The sequence below is a fragment of the Xyrauchen texanus genome, chromosome 11 (assembly GCF_025860055.1).
Source record: "Xyrauchen texanus isolate HMW12.3.18 chromosome 11, RBS_HiC_50CHRs, whole genome shotgun sequence".
Lineage (NCBI taxonomy): Eukaryota > Metazoa > Chordata > Actinopteri > Cypriniformes > Catostomidae > Xyrauchen > Xyrauchen texanus.
The window spans coordinates 28,972,123-28,993,420 of record NC_068286.1 but is presented as its reverse complement, the minus strand read 5'-3'; the positions used below and the strand labels follow the sequence as shown (position 1 = coordinate 28,993,420).

The 21,298-nt window shown below is 36.6% G+C and overlaps 1 pseudogene; it reads left to right on the top strand.

Annotated features, from left to right (window-relative positions):
- Positions 1–21,298, top strand: part of LOC127651382 (prostaglandin F2 receptor negative regulator-like) — a 44,586-nt pseudogene that overhangs the window by 8,212 nt on the left and 15,076 nt on the right.

Here is a 21,298-nt window from a genome sequence, read left to right as displayed (position 1 = left end):
TGAAGCAACATATCAAGACATCAGCCAGGAAGTTAAAACTCTGACGCAACTGGGTCTTCCAATGGACGATGACCTCAAGCATACCTCCAAAGTTGTGGCAAAATGGTTGAAGGACAACAAAGTCAAGGTATTAGAGTGGCCATCACAAATCCCTGACCTCAATCCGATAGAAAATTTGTGGGCTGAAAAAGCGTGCGAGCAGCCTGACTCAGTTACACCAGTTCTGTCTGGAGGAATGGGCCAAAATTCCAGCAACTTGTTGTGAGAAGCTTGCTACCCAAAACGTTGGACCCAAGTTAAACAATTTAAAGGCAGTGCTACCAAATACTAAAAAACTTCTGTAAACTTCTGAACTACTGTGAAAGAAAAAGAAATGTGATGAAAGAAATAGAAGCTGAAATAAATAATTATCTCTACTATTATTCTGAAATTTCACATTCTTAAAATAAATTAGTGATCCTAACTGACCTAAGACAGGGAGTGTTTTCTACAATTAATTGTCAGGAATTGTGAAAAACTGAGTTTAAATAAGTATTTAAGTATTTGGCTAAGGTGTTTGTAAATGTATGACTTCAACTGTATGCCTGTAAAAAAAGCTTAATTCAATGGTTGGTGCATTATGATGACAGTGTACAATGGAATTTCCCTAAGTGTAATTACTGTAATTCATTGATGCAGTAAGGTGTGCTAAATCAAATAATTTCCCCACATGCTAAGGTTTATTGTTAGTAGTGTTTGCTGAAGCAAGCATCACTTACAATTGCTCATTCAGGGGGTTTTTCTAACTCTCTAACCATAATTATTAAACTCATTCTGCATAGTTTTTTGTTACGTACATGAATTGAACCTCATACCATGCAACTTGTCATTCGTTTGTTTTGTGTGATATTACTTTTCTGTATGATCAGATTTTCACCTGGTGGATAAAAAAAAAAGAAAAGTAAATTAGAAAAATAGACTCCCTTAGAAATCATCAAGAATTGAAGGCAGACTCTTTTGTCTTAAGCTACTTGGCAACAACCTCCAAATATGTTTTGGGGCCACTGTATGTACAGTATATTTACACTATTAAAAGTTTGTTCTGAATTTGTTTCTCATGATTTTAAAAACGATTTTTAAAATGATTTTTCTGCTTCTCTAAAAACTTGCAGTTGTTCCTAATAGTCTAATTGTGGCACCCGAGGCCCCAAACTCTGTTGTTCCTGAGGGTGGATCCATCAGGCTCCTTTGCAATGTCTCTCGGAACCTGATAGAGGGAATTTATGTGTCTCTTACCTGGTTGGTCAAGGAGGAACAATTTGTACTGAAGGAATTACTCACCTTTGGTCCTGATTTGGGTGTGACTGTTGGAGACAACTCCATGCAACGCTACAAAGATGGTGGAATACGTCTAGAAATGGGAAACGGAGTATCTCACAGTCTTGTGATGTCTGGAGCTCTGCCAAAGGATAAGGGGATGTATGTTTGTAAGGCTGGACTGTGGACGAGAGAGCAGGGCGTCTGGAAGAGGATTCAGGAGAAATCGGTGGAGATGGGGGAAGTTGCTGTCACCCCTACAGGTTAGTGTACTTCAGAGAGTTACCTGTGTTTAAAGAGAAGAGGCAAAACTTTAGAATTAAGTCACAACCCAAGAAAAATGGCACATAATGCATCATAATATACCAGAACACAAAGGAATTAATAGAAATGGATTAGTCATACAAATGCTGCATTTCAAGTTTACGAGGGAAATTTTAAGGAAAAGCTGACCTAAAGAAGACTGAAGGTAAATGTTTGTTTATTAATCAAAATTAAAGTTATTAATCTATGTTGTGAACAATTTTTGTTGTGTCATGGCTTTATTCTGTATTTTATGGATATATTTTTGCAATTGTTTCGCTGCTGATATAAAATTAAGCAACATTGTGAATATCGCTGTGATTTTAATTTGGCCATTACGTTTCCCAAAGGCTGTTTCATCAGTCGTGTCATTTAGATTTTGAAAGTGTGTGCAAAGAGATTCATTTGGAGACACAGAGAAAATGAGAGAATGAGTTTTGATTATGGTTGTTTGAGTCATGTGCGCCTCGCTTGAGGACAATAACTGCCCTTTTGTGCAGTTTTATCTTGTTTAATGTCTCCAGACCTTTCTCACAAACCGAGTGTTTGAATTTTCATTGCTGCCAAAATTCCTGCCCGGTTACCATATAGACTGTCAATGTTACTGTGGAGGTTTTAATTAAAAACGAGAAGACTATGGGTGTTGGACATTACACAAACACTGACTCTCAGTGTCTTTGTGTTCTTTGAGAAAACTTTTAATGTAACCAAAAGTATTAAAGAGATTACAATGCACCAATGCATTGCTAAAAAAACACAGACTACACAGATTTCAAATTTGCAAACTATAGTTTTGGCAAGTCGTTTAGGATATCTACTTTTTGCATGACACACATCATTTTTCAAACATTTGTTTACAGACAGATTGCTTCACTTTTAATAGACTATATCACAATTCCAGTGGGTCAGAAGTTTACATAAATTTAAGTTAACTGTGCCTTGAAGCAGCTTGTAAAATTCCAGAAAATTATGTCAAACCTTTTGACAATTAGTCAATTAATCAAGTCCTTTTTATTTGTGTAGCGCTTTTCATAACACACATCATTTCAAAGCAGCTTTACAGGAAATCTTGCATTAATAAAAAAATAAAGAAATGAAACTGTAATATCTATAATTTCTTACAACGATCATTGTGTAGTTGTGTAGACTTTGAATTAGCTTCTGATAGGAGGTGTACTGAATTGGTGTGCCTGTGGATGTATTTTAAGGACTACCTTCAAACTCCGTGCTTCTTTGCTTTACATCATGTGAAAATCAAAAGAAACCTCAGAAAAAAAAACTATTTAAGTCTGGTTCATCCATGGGAGCAATTTCCAAACTCCTGAAGGTACACGTTCATCTGTACAAATAATTGTATGCAAGTATAAACACCATGGGACCACACAGCTCTCATACGGCTCAGGAAGGAGATGAATTCTGTCTCCCCCGTTTTATTTTTTTAATTAAAAGAAGGCTTTACTCAATCTCATGTCATTCTAAACCTGTATGACTGACTTTTTATCATTGAGCACAAGTGGAGTTTTTTTTGCTGAATATTTATGCTGCTCTTTTCCATACAGCGAAAGCAAATGACCACAACCTGTTGAGCTTCAAAAAGTACAATAAAAGTAGTGATGCACCGAAATGATAATTGTGGGCCATAAAAGATTGTCTTAAATTAGAATTTTGTGGAATAATTAAACAAATTCAAAATTATATTCACTGATTCTTTAGTTAACTTGTGAAATATGTTTAATTCATTTGAAATGATAGATTTGGACAGGTTTCAGCAAACGAACCATGTAAGGAAAAAAGTTTTTATAAAAACTAGGGCTGTCAATCGATAAACATTTTTTAACTGAATTAATTACATGGTGTCCCGATTAATTTATAAAATTGATCACGTATATAAATAATAGCTGTGAGCCCCTCAAATTACAATAATTAAATATATAATGATTAAATAATTATAAAAAGTTATCTTTCATATATATGTATTTATATTCCGATAAATACAATGTATTACATCAGATAATTACAATGCATTACATTACTGTGGCATAGGAGTTAAGCATTTGATAAGACAATACAAAAAACATCTTTAGAATCCATATTGTATATTTGCATATTATTGAACATAAGCTAATCATTGGGATACGGTTCACAGCAATCCATTTTGCAGGTGAATTTTGTTAATCATTCATTCATTATGAGGGCTTGTCTAAGGACGTGTCAATGTACACACATGCATCAGACAGATGCTTTTGGAGTACGGCTGTGTCGATACAATCAAATATCGATATATCGCGTTTTTTTTCTCACGATATTGTATCAGTACTTAGATCTATGTATCATGAGATGATATTTTCAGTGCAGTCAGAGATGCTCATATGAGGCACAAAAGAGACAAACTGATCCTGCAGGTATATAAAAAAATATTGATTTTCTACTTGTTCTTCATTTGTACAAGCCCAATGTCAATTCTTAAAATGCCAAGATTGCTGTTGCTTTCTATCTGCAATCCCAACTATCAGATGTGTGTAAATACTTCCTAAATGTCTGTGATTAGCCACTGGCTGGTAATTTTTTTTAGATTTCAACCAAAGTGTTTGAGTGGCGTAGTGGTGAAGAAGTTCAGCACGAGATCTTTTCACTGCATGCTGAGACTAACAGTTTTGACTCTTTCCGTGTAATGTGAGTCCAAATACTAGATCCAAGCAAACCATTTTTTGTTTAAGAATATCTCTTTTAATATACTTTCAGTTCTGTACAGTCAGTTATTTATCAAAAACAACAAGCAAAACATTTAATTCAAATAACGCATAGCATTGATGCTGTAAATAAACCATTCGACTAAACAAACATTACTGTCAAATTACCTGCCACAGGTCTTAAAGAGACGGTACCATTTTAGCAATTGCTCTACATATCTAAGTTAATACTTGTAAATAGAACAAATTAGGCGTTGATACAACAAACATGGAACATTATGCTGTAAAAGGAAAATATAATTTAAAATTGACTTTTTATATTGTTTTATATATATTGCAGATCCTTACCTTTCATTTGACATTTACATTTATGAATTTGTTGCATTTTAAAACACTTTGTTTGGCAGTTTAACATTGTGACCTCTTGCTGAGGACAGGATAAGTTACATGTGCTTCAAGTATAGAGCATGCATTTAAAAATTAATTGAAAATATAAGTAATAAATGCCTTGAGTATACACATGTCCTTTAGATTGAACGTTTCCCAATATATTTATTATTATGAATTTCTTGATTTTTAACTTTTGTATGCAAGACATGTTTTGTCCATTTATAATTATATTTGCCAAAAATTGCAGACAAAACATTGTGTATTCCTAAATAACAGTAGTGTGTATGAATTGTTCGCTATATTCCATGTCTTGTTGTGAGAAACGATTGAAAATTTGTTGTTCACTAATTACAGTATGTTCCTCTCGGTTGTGCCTCTCAAATTTAATGCACACTTCAAGCGTGTAGTATGAACTTCTCTTTTTATTTGTAACCTGAGAAAGTCATACAGGTTTTAAATTATGTGAGGGTGAATACAAATTTTAGTATTTTCTTTTTTGGGTAAACTATACTTTTAGGTTGCACATTGCGATTTTAATTATGTCAGATCCATTTCTGATACATGTTTTTCTACTTTTTCTTTTAAAATTGTCAGCACTCTCTCTCAATGTTGATGTCCAGGAAAACACCACGTTGTCAACAGAAGATACTGTACTCCTCACCTGTTCGATTACGACTGACAACGTGCCCACATTTGACCTGGAAGTGACGTGGCTGTTGAATGCCACCCTTGTGTTGGCGCACATGGATCGCAATGGCGTGTTGACCAACACTTCTGATGTTGTGGATGTGAGACGGTTGGGGAAATGGGATTTTCAGATAAAGATTCACAGCATGGACATGTCTGACATAGGACTTTATTCATGTAAAGTGAGCGCGTGGCTACAGCACAACCATAGACAATGGTACAAAGCCGCAGAGAAGATATCTGCCCCCGTGCGAGTTCATGTAACTAAGCAAAGTAAGTAGATCAGCAGTTTGTAAAATCCAATTCAAACACATCAACATAAATGTTCCTGATTACATGGATGAATGTTGACAACTTTACTAACTTATCTACATTATTCTGTAGCATTACTGTAGTTCACCTTTTTTCAAAACTATGTATATTTAACAAGTATTGGGGCTGGGTATTGATACGGATTTCCCAATTTTGAATCACAAGCTCAATTTGATTGATTCATTAGGATGTACAGTATTTCAATTATAATGTCCATTTTTCTTGCATATAGAAGTAATTCTCTCTCAGATAATGCTGTAATTTATAAATTTTTTACAACTGGGCCCAAACTATGCAGTTCAATTGCCATTTATATAAAAGATATAATAATCAACACAACCAAAATGGGAGTAAAATTAAAGTGAAAGATAGATTTAAGGATTTTAGGATTTAAAGAATCAGTATTTGGATCATTCAAAAGAAGATTGCAATCAATTGGATAATAAAAGATATCTAAAAGATGTTCCGTAAATGCGCCCTCAGTAATATTCATGCACCACTGACACCTAGCGGAGTAGATGCACCATTATGCACAAACAGACTTTCTCAGTTATCGATCTTGTTCCGAAAATTGCTATTGACTGTCAGCCATGATTATTTTATTCTACGATTGAAAAAGATTTAATGGAATGTCCAATTACAGTGGATTAATGCGATAAAGTGAGCTATATTTAGCTAGTCATGTGATCAAAATATTGCAGTGCTCATATATGTGAGGCCAAAACAATGAGAAGGGTCTACCTGGATCCTGCATGACTACTACAAGACACACCCACCACAAGGCATACCCCCTTCAAATAACCAGAGAAATGCTTAGTCTTGTAACAGCTGGATGTCACATTTATACACTGTTGTTTGTGTTTATTTTGAGTCCTACAGCAACCCTACTCCTATCACTACCCCTAAACCTAACCATAACTACAAGGATTACAAATGAAAAGTTTGAAAATTGTTAAATATACCACAACTTATAGTCTGTATGTAACGGAAGTTGCGACCGACTTCAGTATCATGACGTATTTCCAAGTGAATCGGAATATTGAATGAGAAAAAATTGAGGGCGAGACTTGATTTTATCTATTGACAATTGATTGGATCTAGAAAAGTAGGCGTTCCATACTGAAATGTAGGCAGAGCTGAACGCAAGTTTACAGTCAGTTGTGGAGGACTTCTCGTCGTCTGACACCGCCAGCAATCGCTTTCGATGGGGAAGAAGTTTGTTTCCAGCAGGTGGAGGAGGACGAGGAGCAGGAGCACACAGAGGATCATTTTATTGCGGGGAATCAGGCCTTATATGTTTGAGCCATTACCTATTGAAAGTACAAACGTTGACCTGAACGTGGGGGCTCGGTAGCAAGTTCACCTTCGAGAGCATCTCGATGCCTCCCAATGGTAAAGCTAATTTTTCAAAACAAATTTTTATTTGCTATTACTGCTGCAACCTTTTATTAAATTAACCGGTATATAATTACAGCGTTATGGCAAAGTTTTAATTTGGGTGCAGTGCTTAGAACAGTAGCCTAAAACTATGTCTAAATGTATAGCTGGCAGAACACAGCTAGGGACGAAAACCATTTCTGACGAGCTTGCTAGCTAGTTTCACTTAACCTCAAACTTTGTGAGATACCAATGGTGTACACTGACAGGACAGCTGTGTCTGTTAAGGATAGGTATATCAAAAACCCCATTTCGTGTTCTGTCCAATTTTTTAAGCATTCCCAGGTGAAATGCCTCGAACACGTGTGAACACTCTCTAATATCCCCCCTCCTCCGAATAGCAACAAATCAAGCCATCGGACCCGCAACCAGGGTATTTGGGGATTGGAAAATAGTTTTGGGAGAGCCACAATCGAAAACGCAACTCCTCACCATCTGTTTGTTATACGTCTTTTTTACTCTGTCAATGCTCAACGTAGACTGACGGTTGGAGGGGAGTGGTTAAAGGATGTTCTGCCTAAGCGGTCAGAGAAGGCATGTCGGTGAAGCTTTAGATTTAAGATTATGAAGACAAACACAAATTTTGTCTGTGGATTAAATTGCATGGATGAATTGTTCACCGCAAAAGACTAGTAATGTGTGCTAACACAGTAAATTGTGTCAATTTTGAGTACATGTAGACTTTAAAGGTTCGATTATGTACAATAATACGAATAATATGCATCACTAGGTGGTGACAGTAAGGAAAAATGTGATGAAAATGAATAGAAGCTAGTGATATGCTAAGCTAATAGGCTAAACAGTTAATTTATGAGCTAACTGGAGAAAACTGAACAAATAATTATTTTTTTTCACAACTTTTTTGCTAAGTTTACACAGTTGACAACATGAATAATACAGCGATTGCATTGGATTTTAATAGTTTTTTTGCAATAAAATTGCTTTATGATCCTAGGGGACTGTTACTTGGAGTGGGTGTTTAATGTAGTGGGTGTTCCTTGTCGTATTGTGGGACACAGACAGAAACTTGAAAGCTATATGTATTATAAAGCAGCTTCTTCTTTTAGACTGATATGACTTGTGTTTACATGTCATTTAATGTCTTTTTAAACGCGTTTGTCAGTTTAGCAATTAACGTCATTGTGGTTAACTGTTTTTAATTAGTTGCTTGAAACATAGCTAACTATTTTTTTCTAGCTTCACTTGACTATAGTTAAACTCCTATAAAAGTAGTTTGACAAGCTTCAAAGGAGCTTCGGAACTCTTGTCATGCACAGAGCAAAATTTAAGTTTTTTCCTTTATACTGTAGTGTCATTAATATAATGTGTTCTGTTGTTTGTTTTAACATAAACAGCCGGAGGGTCTTGCATTATGTGGCAAAAAGTATGCCATTTTGTGAAATGCCATCTGAAGTTCTTTACAAATTAAAGGGGTCATGACATGAGAAACCAAATTTGCCTTGATCTTTTGGTATATAAGAGGTCTTTGTATCATTAAAACGTCCTGCAAGTTTAATATTTTAAGACGTCCTCCCCATTCTAAACGAATCATTTATTTAATCAAGCTCAAAATACAGCTCGTTCTGGATTCATGGTTAGAAGTGACGTGACGGTTAGAAGTGACGTACCAGCGTTTGCATATGACCGCCTCCAGCACAAGATAACTACGCTTTAAGCGCAAGACAACTACGCTCATTTCGTATCGCCGTGCGCCTCACAAGTGTTCAGTCGATGGACAGCGAGCTCTGACAGACTACTTGTGCACAGGAAAATTACGTTGCCACACAGATGTGCTGTTCCTGGCTGTGGTCAAACAAAACCTCTGAATAAGCTGCCGAAAGATCCAGACGTCAGGGAAAAATGGATGCAGTTTATTTTTTGCGGACGTCCCAGTCACGGCAGTGTTAACTTAAGCGTTTGTTCTGTACATTTTAAGGATGACTGTTTTGTGAACAAATCTCAATATGATGCTGGCTTTGCCAGAAAACTGTTGCTCAAAGATAAGTCTGTGCCGACTATTCTGGGAACAACGACGACGCAAACTGTAAGTAATCTATTTTAAACTTTAAACTACTTTTTAAAGCGCAATTTCATTCATTATGAATAATCACAGTGTTTTTACTTAGTTTAATTGCATATTGTTCTGGCTGGGGCGTCAATAATTGATACATAGGCACTGACGTTAGCCAATCATAACAGTGAGCGTTAACACTGAAGTCTTAAATGGAAAACGCCCCAAAACAGACTGTTTGAATCAGAGGATGAGAAACAGGGTGGGAAAAGGTCATAAATCACTAGATTTTAAAAGTTTTTCTTAAAAAAAATATATTAATACTATAATTGCACCTAAGGGAACATAATAATATAATAAAAAAACCCATGTCATGACCCCTTTAATACAAATGTGTTCTGCTTTACCTACAGCTTCTACCCTAATTCTTAGAAAACTAATTTGATGGTGATTATTTGGTATTTAAATGACATTAAAAATGTATATTTGATGTTTATAATAGTGCCTAACAGAAATAGCTTTCTATATGTCAAGCCAATCTCGTAAGCTATGGCTTTTGGTCGTGCTTTAGCACACAATTCTGTCAACAAAATGTGGAGTTTCTTTTTTTAGCATTCTTGCTTCCAGAAGTACACATTCACATTGATTTTTATAAAAAATTGCTTAAAGACGTCACTCCTGTCTAGGGTTGCAACGGTATGAGATTTTCACGGTATGATAACCGTCTCAGAAAATATCACGGTTTCACGGTATTACACAATTACTATTATCAGTGAAAACAGAAGGGTTATTTAATTAATTATTTTTAAGCAAATACTTCATTATAATTTAAACTTGAAACCATTTATTTTATTGAAGTATGTGTAAAAGTCTTCCTTTTGAAAATAAAATAAATCTAACAGAATTATAATAAACAGAATTATAAACATGATAAAAAAAAAATACGTAACTATAACATGTTGTATAACTAAAGCATGTTAGTTTATATGTTAAATGAACTACTAAATGAAAAATAACATCAACTGTGTGAGCTTTTGAAGTAATGTCCTATGATTATTAACAGTTAACATATACTGTAGGTGTGCGACAGTGAGGCCAGACTGCTCCTGTCTTTCCCTTTAACTCAGTGGTTCTCAACTAGATTTTACATTGGACATCAATTGGCGACCTGCCATAGATTAAACGTAACCTGTATTTAATGTATCCTGGGTTGCATTTCCTTTTATGTTGCCTAGTTTTGTTCATGGTTTTCCAGTACAAGGACATGCATCAAGTGACATTATTTTGTTGTTGTTGTCAACGTTTGACTTTCAGCACACAACTGAATAATACAGATTGCATGACTATGATAAATGAATACTGCAAGAGTTAGATTAACATCTAAATTCTACATTTCTAAATTGCACAAATAATAAATACATGTACATATTTGTCTCTGGCTTGCTTTTGCTCGCATGCCAATGATTACTCCTCCGTGTGTCAATGATGCCGAGATCTACTTTTATATTTAATTTAATCACTCAGAAGGTTTACCTGCAAAATTAGTAGCACCAAACATCACAAGCAGCCTCAAGAATGGACACGGAGTTGCCGTATAACACTTTTCCTTGAGCAGAATATTGCACTACAGATCGCCAAGTTTGTTCAAAGGGATAGAAATGGCGCACTCGCGTGCATGGTTGCCAGATTGCACAAAATAAGTATAACATAAGGCGTAATATTTCCAATTTGCGCAAGTGTAAATCTCAAACTGGGGGTGTTGCGTCTCTTATTTGGCAACCATGAGCATGGTAAATGCTTGTGGAGACGCGTTAGGTCCCAATGCAAGTTAACTGAAATATCCAATGAAAAATAAAAACGATTTTACGATAAATGAGCTGCGGACCACATTAAACCATGTGGAGGGCCTGACCCAGCCCTCGGGCTGTAAATTGCCCATGTCTGCTTTAGCTGTTTGCGATATTATCATTAAATCGGCCTCGACTGGCGAAATATCTTCAATGGGAGAACCATGGTATTGCTCTTTCCCTGCTGTCCGCGACCCAGTCTGAATAAACCAGTTGAGAAACACTGCTTTAACTCTCACACACAGACACTCATGTCAGATCCCATCGCCTTGCTTCTCTCTGACATTTTCTCCGCTGCATTTGTGTGTGACATGCAGACAAGGAGGAAAGGAGATGCGCAAGCACATAGATTCTCCATCCGGTTGCATTTTTTTCTCAATACCGTTGATAAGCAAATGTACATGGTATGATAACGATCAATTTTCAAACCATGGTATACCGTGAAATTTTGTTATAATCCGTTATAGATAAATCCACCCCTAAACTGTGCATAAAAACACAACAAACTGTGATTGGTTGCTTTCAATGTCTATGAAACCATCTATTCCTTTCTAAGGGTCTGTTCCAAAACTTAGAGAGCTGCCTCGCTGTCTTTTATCGCAGCATCCTTAATGAAACGATGCCAGCTCCGTGCACCATTTAAATAGCGCTCCTCACACATAGCGCACAAGACTGGACTCAAAACTGATTTAAATAAAGGTGATGCCAGAGAAACGACGCAATTCTCTAATGAGCCTAAATGCGACACACACATTTTGGATTAAATAGTCGGTTTTGTGTCATATTCAACTGTTGATACTTTTCAGTATTGAATGGATTATAAGGATATAAAAATTTCTCTCACGTCGTCTGCCATCTTGGATAAATTTTTTGCTGAGCTCATCACTGTTTATTCTGGGATCACCTACACGGGGAAAGATACATCCGATGCTACCTTAAAATTGGGCCAAAATTAAATATCTTCCGAGGAAGCATAATTAAGATGCCTACCTTTTGGAACAGCCTTTGCGTCGGGAGTATGCCTTTGATGCCTTAAAATGTTGCCTCCAAAGGAGGCTCACTAGGTTTTGGAACAGACCCATAGTGAGTGTTTTTTTTTTTTTTATTATTAGAATAAGCTGCTTTTTTGACCTAATGACCATATGCCGTATAGTTTAGCCACTGGGGTGTTAATAAATAAGCTACAACCATATGACATGGTCCGTGTTTGTCTCGTTTCACTCTTCAGAGGGTGGAAGTGTAATGAGACAGTTGTTCTACAGATTCATGCTGTCAACAGCTAATGCATCAAAGGCTGTGGGTGGTCAAACTGATGGAAGACTGCTGTCTGACTTTTCAGGCTAAAAGTCAGTTGTCCATGTTAGAAGTTGGTGGCAATTGTTTGGGATCCCAGTGGCACTGTGATTAACAGGAGAGCCTCAGGCTGTCTAAGGAGAACATTCAAGTGATTGTTCACCCTAAAATTATAATTTTGTCATTTACTCAACTTCATGTGGTGTCTTTAAGAATTTTTTTCTTCTGTGGAACACAAAAGGAGATGACTAGTTGATGACCTTTTATCTGCTCCTTGTAAATGGGATAATGAGGGAATAACACACACCTGGCCATGGAACAGCTGAGCAGCCAATTGTCCCATTACTTTTGGTCCCTTAAAGAGTGGGAGGCACAAATACAAACTGTTGTAATTCCTACACCGTTCACTTGATTTGGATGTAAATACCCTCAAATTAAAGCTGAAAGTCTGCAGTTAAAGCACATCTTGTTCATTTCATTTCAAATTCATTGTGGTGGTGTATAGCGCCAAAAAGATTAGAATTGTGTCGATGTCCCAATATTTATGGACGTGACTGTATTGCAGCAAACTTTTCAGTGTATTATCATTGCATTGTCTCTCCTGTACATCATATGTTTATTGATCTAATGTCACACAGTTTCCTATCAAACACTTGCTATCTTATAGTAAGATGCACCGAGACAATTTGAGTCACAACAGAACTGAGTCACATCACACCATTTCTCGCTAGAATACTTTTCATTTCCAAAATTAATGAAAGTTAAGGCTCAGAAAGTTCTGTTCCTTATAACTTGAAAGAAAAATGAAACAAGGACCATCATGGACTTAATTTGGCCATCTGGCTGTATCGCAAAGATCATTTGAGAAGATTTAGCAAGGTTTTGCTGATGAAACTTCCAAAAATCTCCTTTTCACCTTTCATTGAAACCCAAACATTCCTTTGTACAGCCCTGAAAACATCTTGCTAGAGGCTCTTGGTGCTTACATGCCAAGTTACAGGTCTCTTGCTGAAACACCTAACTAGAAAAGCAGCTAATATGTTTGCACAAGAAAATGTGTTTGTGTGGGACATTTGGAAATATATTTTTGTTTTCTTGTTAATATCCTTAATTTCATCAGGTTTGAGAATTTATAAAAGATTTAATAGATGTTTTTGTACAGTGACCGAAGACTATTTTTGAAGACGGATAATATTTTGAAGACCTCATAACCTAATAAGGCCTATTTGGCCTGAGTGTGTATAGAAAAGGCATAGAAGTTGTATTCTACCAGGATCATGGTCATTATGCAGTTTTTTTGTGTGTTATGTGTTTATTTTCATTTTGGGTAAGAGTTAGGATTTATTTGTTTCATGTTTATGTTGGAAGTGTTTAGTTTTTGCTTTTTTCATATAGTTTTGGCTTAGTTGTTTTGTGTAGTTTTGGGTAAGAGTTGTGGTTGTTTTTGTTTTGTTTAGTTATTAGTTTTGGGTTTCTAGTTTAGTTTAATTTGGGTTTGAATTAGTTTTTTTGTTTTTTGAACACAGGGTTTTGTCAAGGTTTTTCTAGAAAGTCAGTCCACTGGCAGACATCTTTGTCAAGCTCCAAAAAAAACATAAACACCATAAAGGTACTCCATACGACTCATGCAATATACTGTATTCCAAGTCTTCCAGAGACTTGGGGTTGTTTTGTTTCATTTTGGGGTAAAAACCGGGTTCAGATTTTAATTTGAGTTCTTTTTGTTTCATTTTTTGTTTAAAATTCTGGTTATTTCATTTTGTTTAAAAGTTGGTGCTCTTTTGTCTAATTCTTGTGTTGAATTTGAGGTAGTTTGGGCTTTGTTTTGCATCACTTTGTGTAAGAGTTTGGGTTGTTTAGTTTTATTTTGCATGGGGGTAAGAGTTTAGGTTGTGTTTTGTTTGCTGTTCTATTTTCTGTTCTTTTTGGTTAGAATTGGGGTTTTGTCATATTGTTTTTGGTTAGAATTATTATTATTTTTTCGGTTTGGTTGAATTCAGTTTTTTTTATATAGTTTTCGGTTAGTTAGGGTTGTTTCATCTTATTTTGTGGTGGATTTGAGGTTATTTTGTTTTGCTTTTTGTTTTGCTTGGGTTAGAGTTCGGGTTGTTTTGTTTCATTTTGGGTTAGAATTCTGGTTGAGTTGTTTTGTTTGCATACTTTTGACTAAAAGTTGGGTTTGTTTTTGTTTCATTGGTAAGAATTATTTTTTTTTTTTTTTTGCTGTTGGAATTTTGGTTGTTTTTTGGTTGTTTTGTCTATTTTGTGTTTGAGTTGAGGTTGTTTTTGTTTTGGCTAAGTTTTGTTTTGCTTAGTTTCGGGTAAGAATTCAGGTTGTGTTTTCTGTTTTGGGTTAGATTTAGGGGTTGTTTCGTATTGGGTTAGATCTCGGGTTGTTTTTTATTAAAAAATGTTCTCCATTGAATGGTGAAATTAAGATTATCAGGTGTCATTAAACAGTGTAATGCTGTTTGTTTTATTGCTAACTTCTCTCAAGTTTAGCATTAATGTAAAAAGACCTTAATTAGGTGACCTGTAATCTAAACTCACCTTTGACATGTTTGCATTTGTCATTCCAAATAGGAGGAAATGTGACACGCTTCAACCTAGAATCAAACCTGGTACTGTAAAATAACTCAAGCTGTATCTTTGGACAGGTGTGTAGCACAGCAAGCAAAAGTAGAATAAAAGAGAGAAATGGAGGAAAGAAGACAAAATCGTTTTGAAAATCTGGAGAGAGCTAGTGGGAAATAAAGCCTTTCATGTCTGATAATATACATTGAATGTCTCGAGTAAAGAGGCTTTTGTTTGATTGGTACTCACTTTTAGACCCTCCCTCGTCACCGTCTTCCATTCCCAGGATACTCTAAACCTGTCCATAGCGACTGGCTAAAGAGCAACTAAGAGACATTCATCTTGTCAGCTCTGTTTGTCTGGCTAAAGAAATGCATTGTAGACCCTCTCTGCCTCTTTTTATTTATCTGTCTTTAAGTAGAACTTTCTCTTGCTTTAGCTGAGTTCGATCACTTTACTTGAACCAGAATAGCATGTTACAAATGTTACCATTCAGAAGTTTGGACACTCTTGACTGGATTTGTTTCTCTTGATATTAAAAAACCTTTTGATCCGAAGGCTTATGCCAATTTTTTTTTTTGTAGATAAATGTACATTTTGTCTCTGGATTGATTTCTTATCAGCCTATATTAAAGAATTGAATAGATGTCTTGAGGTATTGTTGTAGGTAGAGCAGTTTAACTGGTATAAACATGCTAAAACCAGCATGAAATTGCCCAAAACAATAAGTAACCAGATTTTTGTAACCATCTGTAATGGGGTAAGGTGGGCAAGGAGGAGGCGGGAACCAGCTGACCAAATGTTTGAGACATGTTAAAATAGTTAGCCTATATTTTGCATTATTGTCACGTTTGTACAGAACCTGATGATCATTATGTTATCCAGCATGACTTGAGAGCTCTTTGCAGTGCTCTTTTGGTGCTCTTTTTCACTTATTGATGATCTTCTTGATTCACAGGTAGTGTAGTTTTCCAGCTGGAATTCAAATATTAAACATAATTTTTTAAATAATTATGTGTAAATAGTGTGCACTAATGGCTTAAACAGAAGCATAGCCTATATCCAAGGGGTGTTGTACTTGCTTGTTTTAATTATTGGGGGCGGGGGGGCTCATGGTAGGTCTGTCTTTAAAGGTTTATACATAATCGTGAAGGGTGGAAGATATGACAAAAATGTAATATCTCGATATGAGTCATTTTATACGATAACAATATACATCACAGTTTAGTAAAATTTCTGTGGAAAATGTATACAAATGTGAATACATTTTAAATAAATGTAGTGTAATGCCTATAGTTCAAACAAATATAGTCAAAGTAAAAAAAAACATCAACTTACCAAAACGCTAAATTTCACATTATGCCACATTAGTCTGATGTGTTGGTAATCATTATTATTATTTTTATCTTATAAAATAACAATAAACACTTCTTGTGAAAACAAATCTGACCTATTTTTGCAGAGTGCACCATTTGGCTTTCATAATATTCTATTGCTTGTGTCATTTTGAGGAGATAAAACAGATTGCTTGTATTACTGTTAGGAATTCCTTGTCTTGTTTCACTGTTGCCCTCTGTCTGCCATTTTTGTCACCTTGCATTCCATAGTTTTCAATTTTGTCCCTTGTTTAGCTCCACTGTCTCACTTGTCATTGTTTAGAACTACACTTCCCAGAATCCACCTGCCATCATCACTGCCATTTTGTTCATTGTTTTCACCTGTGTCTCATTCTGTCATCACTCACTGTGTATTTAAGCCCTGCTTTTTGTTCACTCCTTGTCGTTCGTTGAATGTTGTTAGCCTGGTGTGTGTTCCCTGCCTGTGTTCTAGTTTTATGTTTATTTTTCCCATTGAGGGTTTTCCTTTGTGTTTTTTCTTGCTTGTTTACTTAATAAAGTTGAACTGCGATTGGATCCGCATCTCCTCGTCTGCTTCGCTGCCTCTATTCGTAACAATTACGAGTGATTATTGTCGTGCAACAAAGTTTGCAGATAACATTTATCTGTGTCGGCTTTTGGGAACCACACCAGACACCACAGATGTCATTTTGATTTCTCTTCATTTTCATGACTTGTTTGGAAGTCGTCTCATCCTGTGGAGATGTCTTTCTCCAATATGGTTTTTACTGTGTCATAAATGAGTAGCACGAGTTATCCCACACTGCAATCTCCTGTCTGTGGAGCACAATTGTAGGGAAGCCTGCTGTACTCACAAGCACTTGCGTGCTACAGAGATAGCTTGCGCAACATTCAAGTGAAATATGATGAGATGTGTGGGTCAGATGATATATATATATTAGTTAATATGTAGTATAAGGTAAAAATGCCCCTGAAAATCAATTCAGTTGGCAAATATTACCCCTTAAAAATGTATGTCTTGTGCTGGTGTGGGAGAATGTTTTCTTAGGCAAAGTCTTTCCATGCAAATATTAGTTGTTCCATGTGTGTGTGTGTGTGTGTGTCTCGCACTGCTCACCCAAGCATGAAGGTGCCAGCTGTATAGGAAAAGACGTAGGGAGTCCTTCACCAAGTGTGCACCTTTCATCATGCTGCTGGGCACACAGCCCAGAAACACTTGACAGTGTTGTTCTAACAGCCTGGTAGCAGGGTCACCTTACACCTTTAATGAGTGTGCGTTTGTGCGTAAGAGTGAGTGTATATTTTGAGAGTTAAGAGGAACAATTGCACTGTCTCAGATTTCGCACCTATTTAATGGTGAAGTATGTAATTTTTGTCTATATTCAAGCACTTCCTCCTATCTCAGTTTAATATGCAGAGTCAACTATAAGTAAGCCATTAGAAAAGTAAAAACATTATGGCTTTGTGGCACTGTTTGTGTGATTTTCCTCAAATACATTCAAGTCAAGGACAAGTTGTTGGATGGCCAGCAACATAAGTTTTAATCGTCGAGTAAAGATGGGAAAATTGTCATGTTGCAGAACACAGGGTTTTGTCAAGGTTTTTCTAGAAAGTCAGTCCACTGGCAGACATCTTTGGAGTGCGCTCAGGAGGCTATTTCCAGTCATGACAGTGCAGTTTGAATGGGGAAAGACAGAAATCTCAAAAAAGGATGATAAATATTACAATCAAAGAACATATTTTAAATCAGCAATAAAATTTGATACTGGAATCTCAAGTTGTGCTTCTTTACCTCATATTACGCTAAAAGAACACTTGTATTGCTAATGCACATGCGTGGTCTTGAGTTGATTAACAGGCGATGTCTGTATCTAAAAGATAATTTTGCTCTTCACTGTTAGACGGAACTTCAATTCTACACCTGTTAAATGTTGGGCGCTTAGAGTCTCTTGGTTAGGCGTTCCAATTTCTCTCATTCATTTTAATAGAAGTGGCCCATCTCTGCTAAATAGTCTCTGGTTTTGTCAAATCCTAGACTAAAAGCCAGAACATACTGCAGTTTGTCATGTGCCGCTACAGCTTGCACAAATTTTGGCATTAGCACAAATTTTGGCATTAGCACAATACGGGCGATCTGTCTGCATATAGCCCAGTTTTTCTAGGCACGCAATGACGCAAAAAGTCTGTATCTGTGCACATCATCTGCATATGCACCTGGAGTTGACAGGGCTAAAAAAAGTATCACAAAGCAGTCTGTATGGGCTCATGGTAAAAAGAGTATACCTTAAAAAGCTGGAGCACTCGACCGTGTGCGACATGTAACGGTACATGAAAAAATACCCTAGCTTTTAAGTAGAAAGTTTTGTCCACATTGTTTTAAACCTCTAACCCAAAGTATTAAACTTCATCATCTATCTACAACCACCCAGAATACCCAAGCAATAACTTAGCAATGTGTTAAAACAACCGAAGAACCTGTTGGTATCGTTCTGACAAGCACCCACAACTCCCTAGCATTGTATGACAACTTCTGCATAGGCAAGCACCACTGTTATTTTCTTTAAAAAAATCATATTTAATATTTTCTCTTCTCTTTTTGATCCAGATTACACTGTTGTTCTCAATGCACCTGTGATGGCGAAGTTCTCAGGTGACCCAACAGAGTTGGAATGCAAAGTTGCGAACAAGTCCAACCTTCACAACGTACGACTAGGAGTGTCATGGTTATACAAAGGAACTCTGCCTGGAGTCGACCCAGCAATTGCTCAAACAATTGCGTTATTGGATGAAAATGGAAGTCTTGTACCAGGCAAGTCGTACAAGGGTCGCATAGAGGTGGGACATATCACAGTGTCACGAACAGAACCTTACATGTTCAAGCTCCGCCTCCTGCACACAGCGGACGCGGACACTGGAGAATACTCTTGCGCTGTCACAGCATGGATTCCATCTCGTCATGGGAATTGGAAAAAAGTTGCGGAGTTCCTGACCCCTGGACTCAAAATCAGCTTTGCTAAACAGCGTGAGTAAGCATGCGTTTGGATTTTGTCCCATCATCTTAAAGAGTTCACCCAAAATTTATTTGCTCATCCTTAGGCTGTACTAAACCTGGATGGCTTTCTCCCCACCATCGAACACAAAAGAAAATAATCTCTATAGAGCCCAACTTCTTCCATACAAACATTATTAATTCTTTCATAAGAGTTCTATGTTAATTATCAAATGAAAACATAGTCCTGCAAGGTGCCACAAACACCTGCTGTTAATATCACAGATTAAATGTTCACACCTCTATTCTTGGTGGCAGTGTTGCCTCCACTCTTTGACTGTCTGACACAGCTAATTTTCTGCATCAATCCCAATGCATTTTTCACATCCAATATCCATAGACACATTGGTACCGGTTGACTTACGCTAACAACATCTCTTTGTCCTCTGTAATGGACAGTTGCCATTTTCATGAGGAAGTAAACCAATGCAGATTTCTATTACATGCTGATATGTTTTTTGAGATGCAGGACTGATGCATGTCTCTGCAGGGCACAGTTTATTCTGACATGTGATGTGCAGTTTCAAAACAATATCACGGTACTGACAATTACAGTTGCAATTGCTGCTATAACAACCTCTAGGAACATTTGGCATAATTTTGCCATTATCTTATATTGTCACTCCTATATTTAGATTTGTTCTGTATCTCAGGACACTTGGCAATACTGTGTCTTTTGTTACACAAGACCAATAAGATGTTGCAAGGTACCAAATGTCTGAATTGCTGTAAACTGTGTGTACTTATGTATGTATTTTTATGCTGACATTTCTGCAGCTCGGGAGATTTCATGGAGTTCTTACTTTCTTTAAACTATTAACCTTTTCTCAGATGTTTCTCCTTAAACCAATAACTAAGGTGGTGGGAAGGCCGGTAACCGATGAATTGGCTAATATTTTAAAATCTATTTATAGAATGTTAAAAAATGTTCCTTATTATTGCGGGCACAGAAAAAAAAGAGTCCAAAATCAACGAAATCCCAGATGCGGTTTATTGTTCAAACTAAATCCAAATAATAACCAGAAAGATTTGGTGCATAACGCAGGACTTTTATTATAAACAAGCCTGAAACACAAAGGGGACTCTTATTTTGAAATTATGAAAAAAATATCATCAACTATTGGCATAGATTTTGCCGATATCCGATAGTTCCAAAAAAGCAGCTATCTGCACCAATTAATCGGTAACACTGATTTATCAATCTACAGCAGACACAGTTGAAATAATAAAGTTATTAGTGCTTTGTTTTTTAATCAAAATGCAGGCCCTGTCCTTGGTGTAGTGGCCCGACGTCTTCGAGAAGCGACGGCTGCCGGATCGACATTTGAGATGAGCTGCCAGACCAATGCTCAAAACCTACCGCAAGGAGTCTGTTTTTCCATTCTTATCTTATTTGAGGAGGCCATGGGGTCACCCAGCCACAAACTGGCCTCACTGGGTCCAGACATGGTTCTTCGATTGGAGGAACCGGGTCGAAAGAACAGCTTGATGCTGGTGAAGACTGGGAAGAAGGAGTTCCAATTCCGTATTCAAGGGGTGCAGGTGACTGATCGTGGGTTCTTCTCGTGTGAGATGAGAGCCTGGACGAAGCATCTTGGTGAAGACTGGGTGGAGATCACCAAAGGAGTGTCCAATAAGGTTCAGATCGCCTTCGAGCACAAAGGTAGAGAATTTAAGGCATTTTTTTTAAATGTATGATCCATTAAACCATTAGTGTTTCTCTCTAGATAGATAGCTATAAACAAATTGACCCTTGTTTGTATAAACAAAGAATAGGTGAATGGAACACAAAAGCAGATTTTAAACAGAATGTTAGCCTGAGTCACATGGTTCATCAGAGGATGAACATAGAAGAAGACAGTTGGAAGACTGGGTGGACAAATCAGTGTCCAATAAGCTTCACGTGGCTTTTGAGCACCAGGGTAGAAAATGTAAAATGTATGAGTAGTGCTGGACGATATATTGAATATTCACAATATTATCACATTTATTTTGCTGCCTATACACTGTAAAATTAAGCAATATTGTAAATACCGCGATGTTTGTAATGT